This window comes from Eutrema salsugineum, unplaced genomic scaffold (genome assembly GCF_000478725.1).
Source record: "Eutrema salsugineum unplaced genomic scaffold, Eutsalg1_0 scaffold_6, whole genome shotgun sequence".
In the NCBI taxonomy this organism is placed as follows: Eukaryota; Viridiplantae; Streptophyta; class Magnoliopsida; order Brassicales; family Brassicaceae; genus Eutrema; species Eutrema salsugineum.
Genome location: NW_006256547.1, coordinates 14,354,296 through 14,365,008, shown reverse-complemented (window position 1 = coordinate 14,365,008; position 10,713 = coordinate 14,354,296). Strand labels below are relative to the sequence as shown.

The 10,713-nt window shown below is 43.6% G+C and overlaps 2 non-coding genes across 2 annotated transcripts; both read right to left on the bottom strand.

Moving 5' to 3' along the window:
* Positions 1-2,119: 2,119 nt before the first annotated feature.
* Positions 2,120-2,226, bottom strand: LOC112083805. The gene has a single exon (XR_002897933.1). It is a non-coding gene; the product is annotated as a small nucleolar RNA R71 (small nucleolar RNA).
* A 6,939-nt stretch (positions 2,227-9,165) lies between these two features.
* Positions 9,166-9,272, bottom strand: LOC112083687. The gene has a single exon (XR_002897823.1). It is a non-coding gene; the product is annotated as a small nucleolar RNA R71 (small nucleolar RNA).
* Between the last annotated feature and the right edge of the window lie 1,441 nt (positions 9,273-10,713).

Here is a 10,713-nt window from a genome sequence, read left to right as displayed (position 1 = left end):
GATCCAACAGTGCAATCAAAAGATACATGGAGAACAAGTTGACCAAATTCACCAGTCCCGGAAGACTCTTACCCCCGGTGGACCATTTACGAGCCACAAGACCCAACATCAAAGCCCATTTCGCCATTCCTCTTATAAGAAGCCCTAAATGAGACCTGGAAGACCTTATGACCTAAATATACATTTCTTAGCAGTCACTTTGAGCCACCAAACTCTGTTTTTCTAGGGTTAGGCGATGGAGAAGGGGATTCTTCCCTGGATGCATTGTTCTTTCTCCTTTGTATCTAATTAACTTTTCTGTTTCATCTTTTGCATTCTTTCATGTCTTTTATCATTCCTTGCATCATGTAGATTTGTCCCAGAGAGTCAAGTTTTCTATAGAGTCATCGATAGGCATATATGTTCGATTAGGATTTCTAAGTTTCTAAACCATATTTTGGATCTCATCTCTTCTAAGTTGTTCATATTGCATGAGAGTAGATTCATGACCTATTCTCTGAGCCTAGGATCGATCAGAGCCAGGAGAGTGCTGTATCACATCATCCATACCTAGCTTCAGAAGAACATAGTCGCTACAGGAGTCGAGAGCTACCTGTAGAGAAGTTGTGATCAGATGAATTCAATAGCTAATGCATGATCTTAATTCTGGCATGAGAGCGAGAGTTAATTGTCAGATTTGAGTGATTAGTTAATTAAGATGGCGAGATTTGGTTAATCATACACATGTCTATTCCAGTTCCATGCAGATCCCAGAAATATATGAAGATAAATCGCCTAGCTAAATCTCGGGAGAGATACATCTACTATTTCCTTATCTTCTCGTGCGGTCACCGCCTCAGCTTTTGGCTTAGGGTTTTGTATGGGCTTCACCCTTCACAGCTAGGCTTGCCAACCATCAAACATCCTCCGGCTCGACCCATTGACCTGTCACTAGGCTCAGTCCAACTTGATATTTTGTAGGTCTTGACGGTTCACTGCTATTGCTTGTTTTCCAGTACGGACCATCATCTTATTTATTGGGCTCGACCCAACCAATTTTACACGACTAGCTCGGCCCATAACCGTAATGAGGAGCATTCCGGCTCTGGCTGACACTACTTGCACGGCTCGGCCCAACAAGGCATGTTGTAGTGCGGCTCGGCCCAACTGAGCGTGTTGTGGTGCGGCTCGGCCTAACTCGTGTTGGTCCATGGGTCGGCCACACTTCGCTCGGCTTGTCGACAAGAGATTTGGCCCAAAAAGGCCTTCATTTAGTACTTAGCCATTTTTCGGAGGTTAAACTCGATGGGTGAAATCCAACCCCAACAAGCATTATATCTCCAAATAATTTCGGACATCTAAGAATCTTTAGGCTTTTGTTTCCTTTCCTTTCATTCTTTTTCTTTTTATTTTCTCTCTCCTTTTTTCAATTTTTTAACACTTTTAGATATAGAGTCCTAGTGAGCACGAAATTTACCAGTAAGAATGAGCTTTCTGAGGCACCATTAAGCTTAATAAGATTGCTGATACTCTTCTTTCCCAATTCTATCCAGTCCTTCTCTCGAGTGACTGAAAACTGTGTTGATCCTCCCTCTCCGGCGTTTTTGCACATATTTGCTGATTAAAACTAAATAGAGAACGCATGAGGTTGGGTTAAGGGTATGGTACCAGCTAAAGATGAACTGGCCATCTAGGACAACAAATTGTAGTAAAAATGAAGGAAAATATGTCCTATGTTCATCCGCCACCGCCACAAGCTCAGAGACAACCTCCTCCGGTCTTTGTTGGAGAAAACGACCGAGCTAATGTGCACCAATATAGAGCCGGGATTCAAGCACCACCGGTTCAAAATAACAACTTTGAAGTTAAAGCTTCCCTGCTCAATATGGTGCAGAACTCAAAGTTTCATGGTCTAGCCGGAGAGGACCCTCTTGAGCATCTAGATCAGTTTGATCGGGTTTGCGACTTAACAAAGATTAATGGCGTCTCAGAAGATAGCTTCAAGCTACGCTTGTTCCCTTTCAGCCTCGGTGATAAAGCTCACCAGTGGGAAAAGAACCTCCCGAGGGGTTCTATACAAACATGGGAACAATGTAAATTGGCGTTCTTATCAAAGTTCTTTTCCACATCACGCACGGCTAAGCTCAGGAATCAGATCTCAAGTTTCACGCAGCACAACAACGAGAGCTTTAGTGAAGCTTGGGAATGGTTTCGAAGCTATACTAACCAATGCCCACACCACGGCTTCTCAGAGGCATCCCTCTTGAGTACTTTATACCGAGGTGCACTCCCCAAGATCAGAAACCAACTCGATACAGCTTCAAACGGAAATTTTCTTGGGAAAGAGATCAATGCGGCAATGGAACTAGTAGAAAACCTAGCCATGTCTAATGACACGTATGGAGAGGACTTTGATAGAGCAAACCGTTCAGAGGGATCTAGTGATGAACAGCGCATGAAGAAGGATATAAGAGAGCTTCAGAGCAAGCTTGCCAAAGTTTTAATGGCGACTCAAAAGCCAATACACTTTGTAGGCGAGTTAGATGAGCAAGGGCCAAGTTTTGACAATGTTAATGAAGATGGACTAACTCAAGAGGAGCTAAACTACATAGGGAATCAGCAGAGGTATCAGCGGTTTAACAACTACAACAATAACCCAAACCTCTCATACCGAAACCCAAATGTAGCTAACCCTCAAGACCAAGTGTACCCTGCTCAACAACAACAACAAAGCTATGCTCAAAAAGCCCCCTTTCAGAATAACTTTCAGCCCAAGCAACAATTCAGTGGACAACAGCAAAGCTACACTCAGCAGAATCAAGCGCCTCAGGGTAACAACTTTAACAGCCAACTGCAGCAACACAAGTTTCCACCAGGGTTCAATCCGCAGCCGATGGGTAATCAGCAACAGATTCAGGGAACAGGTCAGAATCAGATGGGAACCGATGTCTGTGGGATTTTACAGCAACTGTTACAGGGTCAGCAGAGAGTTGAGAGCCAACACGCAACAATGCAGCAGGATATCAGAGAGCTTAAGCAAAATCAAGCCTCTACATCATCAAGAGGCCCGGCTTTACCAGGTAAACCGGAGCCAAATCCCAAGGAGTATGTGAACGCCATCACATTAATAAGTGGTAAAGAACTACAAGCTCCAGTGCCTAATACAAAGCTCATTGTGGCCAATGAGCAATTAGAGGGGGAGGCAGCCTCAGATGATGCGCGTAAAGAAGAAGTTTTTGAGAAGGAACCGGTTAAAGACAAAGGGAAGGAGGTGGAGAAGACAACTGAGCTTGAAAAGCCCTACGTCCCACCACCACCTTACCAACCCAAGATACCATTCCCAGGGCGTTTCAAAAAGAAAATCCTAGACGAAGCCAAGGCGGTCTTTGAGAAACACTTGGAGAACACGCAACTTACCTTACCCATCATAGATGCTTTCTTAGCTATACCTCAGCTTGGAAAGTTTCTAAAGGACGCGATCCTCAACAAGACAAAGGAGCTCCAGGGTATGGTAATACTGAGCCATGAGTGCAGCGCTATAATACAAAGAAGATCTATACCAAGAAAGCTATCCGATCCGGGTAGCTTTACTTTACCGTGTGCTTTAGGTCACTTGAAGTTCTCAAATTGCTTATGTGACCTAGGAGCTTCTGTGAGCTTGATGCCTTACATGGTAGCCAAGAGATTGGGATACAAAAGTTACAAGCCGGCCAAGATCTCTCTTGTATTAGCTGATAGATCGGTTAGACTACCGGTGGGGTTGCTTGAGGATTTGCCTTTGAGAATCGGTGAAATAGAAATCCCCCATGGACTTCATAGTTCTTGAGATGGACGAGGAACCACTAGACCCCATTATCTTGGGCCGACCGTTCTTAGCAACCGCAGGAGCCATAATCGATGTGAGAGGGGGTATGATTGAACTACACATCGGTTCCGAGACTATGAAGTTCAACGTGAAGGAAATGATGGTCAGGTTTTCTATGTGGAGGTTATGGAGGAGCTAGCTGATGAGCTCCTAGAGAAGTTAAACGCAGAAGACCCATTACAAGTAGTCTTGACACGGGAACAAAGCGAGCACGGGTACTTGAACGAGGAAAGCGAGGTGTACAAGCGTCTTTTGGACCAACCGAAGGAACTTGGAGCTGATGCGAGGTTTCTAGAACTCAAGAAGAGTGGCCTCGACTTTTTAGACAGCGAGGAGTCCAAGGGTACAGAGGAGACACCTCGGGATATCATGGCCATGACAGCTTGTGGCGAGGCCGATGGTGAACCGCGCGAGAACAAAGAAAAGGCCGAGGAAGCTGTTCCGGGTCAATGCAGCTTTGATGCCGATTGGAATGAGGCTGATGCACCCCCTGTTGAGCTCAAGCCTCTACCAACAGGGCTCAGATATGCGTTCTTGGGTCTAAACTCTACTTTTCCTGTGATCATAAACGATAGCTTACTTGAACATGAAGAACGTGCATTGCTTAGTGAAATAAGAAAGTTCAGGAGAGCCATAGGATATTCTTTGGCTGATATTAGAGGGATCTCTCCTGACATATGCACCCACAGGATCCACCTAGAGGACCAAGCTATGTCCTCTATTGAGCACCAACCTTAAAGAGGTGGTTAAGAAGGAGATACTAAAGCTCCTTGAGGCAGGGATAATATATCCAATCTCTGACTCTTGGTGGGTATCTCCTGTACACGTTGTGCCGAAGAAAGGTGGGATCACGGTGGTGAAAAACGATAAGGATGAACTCATGGCCCAAAGAACTATAACCGGCCATCGCATGTGCATTGACTATAGGAAATTGAATTCTGCATCAAGAAAATATCATTTTCCTTTACTATTCATTGATCAAATGCTTGAACGTCTAGCTAATCATCCTTATTTTTGTTTTCTTGATGGATACTCGGGGTTCTTTCAAATACCTATAGACCCCCGAGATCAAGAGAAAACGACATTCACCTGCCCTTATGGCACTTATGCCTATAGGAGAATGCCTTTTGGTTTATGTAATGCACCAGCCACTTTTCAAAGATGTATGATGCACATTTTCTCTGATCTAATTGAAGAGGAATTTGAGGTGTTTATGGATGATTTCTTTGTATACGGCTCCTCTTTCTCCGAATGTCTTGCTAATCTATCTCAGGTTCTAAAGCGATGTGAGGAGCATAGGCTTGTCTTGAATTGGGAGAAGTGCCATTTCATGGTCCAAGAAGGCATTGTCTTGGGACACAAGGTATCAGAGAAGGGCATTGAAGTGGACAAGGCTAAGATCGAGGTGATGGTGAACCTACAAGCTCCCAATTCTGTTAAAGGGATAAGAAGTTTCCTTGGCCACGCAGGGTTCTAAAGGCGATTTATTAAAGACTTCTCCAAGATAGCTAGACCCTTGACTAGGCTATTGTGCAAAGAAGTGGAGTTTGTCTTCGATGAAGAGTGTGAAGAAGCGTTTAAGAGAATCAAGGAGGCTTTGATTAGTGCACCGATTGTACAAGCCCCTGATTGGTCCCTACCATTCGAAGTGATGACTGATGCATCAGACTATGCCGTGGGAGCTGTTTTGGGGCAAAAGAAAGATAAAAAGCTCCATGTGATCTACTACGCAAGCCGCACCTTGGACTCGGCTCAAGAAAAGTATGCCACTACCAAGAAGGAAATGCTTGCCATTGTGTTTGCATTTGATAAATTCAGGAGTTATCTAGTGGGATCAAAGGTCACGGTTTACATAGATCACGCAGCCTTGAGATATCTGATGGCTAAAAAGGACGTTAAGCCGAGGCTGTTGAGATGGGTCTTATTACTCCAATAATTTGACATGGAGATACTTGATAAGAAGGGCATTGAAAACGGAGCCGCAGATCATCTCTCTAGGCTGAGGATTGAAGAACAGGTCCCCATAGACGATGCTTTACCAGAAGAAACCCTCATGCTAGTCAGGTCTTACTTAGAAGTGGAGGAAGCCAACACGATCAAGGAAAGAAGCCTCCCATGGTTCGCGGATCTAGTGAACTACTTGTCATGCGGTTTAGAGCCACCAGATCTTGATACTTATCAGAGGAAGAAGTTCTTTAGAGATGTGATGAGATATCATTGGGACGAGACGTATCTTTACGTGCTTAACAAGGACCATCTCTACAGGCGATGCTTAGCCGAAGAAGAGATCCATCCGGTGCTACAAGAATGCCACGGTTCATCATATGGCGGTCACTTTGGTGCATTCAAGACGGTTGCCAAGGTTTTACAAAGCGGTTTCTGGTGGCCGACTATGTTCAAGGATGCTCAAGATGTAGTATCGAGGTGTGAGGCTTGTCAAAGGCACGGTAACATATCCAAGAGGAATGAGATGCCCCAAAACCCAATCTTTGAAGTAGAGGTCTTCGATTGTTGGGGCATTGACTTCATGGGTCCCTTTGTAAGCTCATATGGGAATCAGTATAGCCTTGTCGCGGTGGACTATGTGAGTAAATGGGTTGAAGCGGTTGCATCTCCAACCAACGATTCAAAAGTGGTGGTGAAACTCTTCAAGGGTATCATTTTCCCACGGTTCGGAGTCCCAAGGGTAGTAATCAGTGATGGGGGAAGCCATTTTATCAATAAGACTCCTGAGAGTCTTTTGAAGAAGCACGGGGTGAAGCACAAGGTGGCCAGCCCTTATCATCCGCAAACCAGTGGCCAAGTAGAGGTCTCTAACCGTCAGATAAAGGCCATTTTGGAAAGAACCGTGAGCTCATCTAGGAAAGATTGGAGCAGGAAACTTGATGATGCTTTGTGGGCCTATAGAACCGCGTACAAAACCCCCATTGGAACCTCACCGTTTAACTTGCTCTATGGGAAAAGCTGTCATTTACCGGTTGAATTAGAATACAAGGCCTTGTGGGCAGTAAAACTTCTGAACTTTGACATCAAGACCGCACAAGAAAAAAGGGTTTTACAGCTTCACGAGCTTGAAGAGATCCGTTTAGATGCTTTTGAGAGCTCTAAAATCTACAAGGAAAGGACCAAGGCGCTCCATGACAAGAAGATACACAAGAGAGAGTTCAAAGAGGGGGACCAAGTCCTGTTGTTTAACTCAAGACTTAAGCTATTCCCTGGGAAGCTGAGGTCTAGGTGGTCCGGTCCGTTCACAATTCTTGAAGTAAGGCCTTATGGAGCCGTCGTGTTAAAAGGAAAAGATGGCCAAGGTTTTGTGGTAAACGGTCAGAGGGTAAAGCATTATTTGGCATCAGAAACAAGAGAGGGAGCTACCTCAGTTCCTCTTCTTGAACCGGAATCAGCCTGAAAAGGTATGAAAAGTCAAACTTAGAGACGTTAAACAAAGTGCTCTTGGGAGACACCCCAAGCTTATCATTGTACATATTTCGTTTTTCATCTTCTTTTTCTTTTTATTTGAAGCTTTTTGAAGGGTTTGTTAAGTGTTTCAGGAGTTAGAAAGTGAGCCTTGAGAGAAAAGCTTGAAAAACACACGGCCTGATGATTTAAGTCACAGAGTATTCATAGCCTCGGTATCGACCCTCGGTATATTCATACCGCGGTCACCTTTTACCGAGTGAAAGCTTGAGAACCTCAGCTAAACTCCTCGACTTATTTCCATCATGGCCGTGTATGTGAAGAGAAGTGGTGAAATGACTAAGTGTGGGGGAGGCTCACGGTGTAAAAACCTCGGTATAATTATACCGAGGAGCAATGTTTACTTAAAACGGTCAAAAACCTCAATCCGAGGCCGCGACAAGTTTACACCAAGGCCAGCCCGTTTAAACCACCAAGCACCAAGTGTTCTTTGTTAAAACAAGTGACCTCGGCATGATACCCTTGTGGTGGAGCGTGCCGAGGTACCCGGTTTCAAGAACGATTAAAAACAAGAACACTTGGAACACTTAGATCGAAGAAGAGGCTTTGCGCGGCCTAAGGAAAAGATTTAAGGGCCACGGAGATTTACTCATTAGCATGAGCTCAAACCACTCGGCTTGGTGCCCTCGTGGTGGAACAAGCCGAGGCCGCTCATGTTAACACGAGAAAAAAATTGGTTTAGACCGTACGGCCCACGTAATTCCCATACCGCGTCCGAAGAGGCTTTGCACGGTATTTTGAATTTAAACGCCCGGTCAAGATGGTTTTTGGCACGGTCAACGGTTGGAGCAGGAGCAGAGGGGGGGACCAGTCCCACAACAGTCCAAATGCCAGCTGGAAAGCGCACTCCAGCCCATACCAGCCTCCATACCGAGCCAAAACGCAGAGTTTGCCTTCTTCACTCTTTTCTCTGCATTTCGCGAACACAACTCTCTCATTTCTCATTCATTTCACGTGATTCCAAGCGCTCTAGACTTGTTAGGGTGTTGTCTATTCTGCATAAGCATCTCACTGAGCTTGAATCCTAGATTCCCAAAGGTATTTGCATCTTAAAGAATTCATCTTTTTCCTTCATTCTTTGCGAGCTTAAATGTTTGTAAAATGTGGAATCGATTCTTTTAGAACATATCGGCCTTTGGGAACAATTTTAAAAATTCCATCAGGATAGACAACACATGAAAAACTGGTCTTTGCACTGAAAATCACTTGTTCTTGAGTTTTTAAAATTCTTGAGAAAATGCGCTTGGAATCGGCTTTAATGGTGAACTGAGTTGTTGAGCCGAACTGTCTAGATATCTTGTTTCTCTCCGGTTGTTTTAGCTTGTTGTTAATCTCTTGGATGTTTTAAGAAGCTATAAACCTAGTCTTGTTAGAGAAAAAGCTATGTACTTGCTATCTTTAGATACACGTGCTTATCGATATACTTGATTCTAACGGTTTCCTCGAGAATCTCCTTTGCAGATGACCGGCGAACAAACTGTTCCTGCTCATGAGATGAACAAAAGCGAGGTCCAGAGGAAGGGTACAAAAGGAAAATTCGTGGCCGTGTTCCACCGGTTGAAGCCAACAACTTTGAGGTTAAGGCATCCCTCCTCACCATGGTTCAAAACTCTAAATTTCATGGACTCCCCATGGAAGATCCTCTTGATCATCTAGAGCAGTTTGATAGGGTGTGCAACTTAACTAAGATAAATGGAGTCTCTGAAGATGGTTTCAAGCTAAGGCTGTTTCCTTTTAGCTTGGGAGACAAAGCTCACCAGTGGGAGAAGAAACTACCTCCAGGTTCAATCCACACTTGGGAACAATGCAACCAGGCAACCAAGTTCTTCTCCACTTCAAGGACTGCCAAGCTAAGGAACCAGATTTCAAGCTTCACTCAGATTTCTAATGAAACCTTTGGAGAAGCTTGGGACAGGTTTAGAAGCTACACAAATCAGTGTCCACATCATGCCTTTTCATAAGCCTCTCTCCTTAGCACTTTGTATAGAGGAGCTGTTCCCAAGATCAGGACTAAGTTGGACACAGCATCAAATGGGAATTTCTTGGCAAAAGAAATCAATGCAGATATGGAACTTGTTGAGAACTTAGCAATGAGCCAAGACACCTATGGAGAGGACTTTGACAGAGCTAACAGATGTGAGGCCTCTAGTACACAACAAAGCGTGGAAGAGAATATCAAAGCGCTGCATATCAAGCTTGACAAAGCACTAGTTGCCATTCAAAAGCCTATAAACTATGTGAGTGAGGAGAACGGATGCTTTACCAATATCAATGAAGATGGTCTCATTCAAGAGGAGTTGCACTTCATTGGGAATCAGAACAAGTTCAATGAGTACAACAACTTCAACAAACACCAGATACTCACTCCACCTTTGCATAAAAACCACACCAGGTATCACTCCAAACACTTGTAAATGAGCATTCAGCATTTTTCATTTGTCATTTGCATTTTGAATTTGATTTTTCCTCTTTCTCATGCTTTTATAACACAGGGGACTGTGTTATTTAAGTGTGGGGGAGGGGTTTTGTGTTTACTAATCATGTTTTCTCTTATTCTTATTTTGATTTGCATCTTGAGTCTGCATCTAAGTGCATATAAAAACTAAAAAAATCAAAAAATCAAAAATTTTCACAAAAAATGTTCATTCTAGTTGCATTTCACATTTTTAGGATTGAGTCTAGTTGAATCATATAGGTTGCATTGTGCATGGGAGTATTGATAGGTTCTTTCCATGAGAGTACATCACTTTGAGAATTTGGATTAAATATGCTTGTGAAAGGACTTTTGTGCTTGCAAGGCTTGAAATGAATTGAATCTGAGAAGCATTTGAATTGAACTCAACTCTACTAAGTGAAAGCCTTGAACTTCACTTGAAATTATCCTTTGATGCATTGTTTGAATAAGCTTGTGGATACCGATATACATATTTGAGCTAGAATCCTGTTTTTACCACCCTCTTCCTTAGCTCAAATAGCTGAGTCCACATCTGGATCGGTTTTCCTCACCCTGAACCCATCCTTCCTTGAAGCCAAATTTTTGTGTGTGATTAAAAGGCCACCTTGGATCAAACTTAGCAGAAAGTGTTAGGTTTAGAGCGACAAGGGCAAAACTCATTGAGTGTTAAGCTCCATCATCAAAGAGCTGAGAGATTTGGTGAGAACTAAGTGTGGGGAGTGCTTGTTGGTGAGTGGAAAAAGGAGGGATGTGAAAACTAGGGGATAGAAAAGAAAAGAAATCAGTCTTGGAGTTTTGAGTTAAAGAAAGTGAGCTCTAGTGTTTTGAAAAGAAAGAGTCTAGCCTCTAAGTAAAAGGAAAAGAAAAGAAGCCAAAGAGCTCAAATGTTTTAAAAAGAAAGAAAAAGAGGCTAGAGGTTGCAAAAGAAAAACAGTTGTGT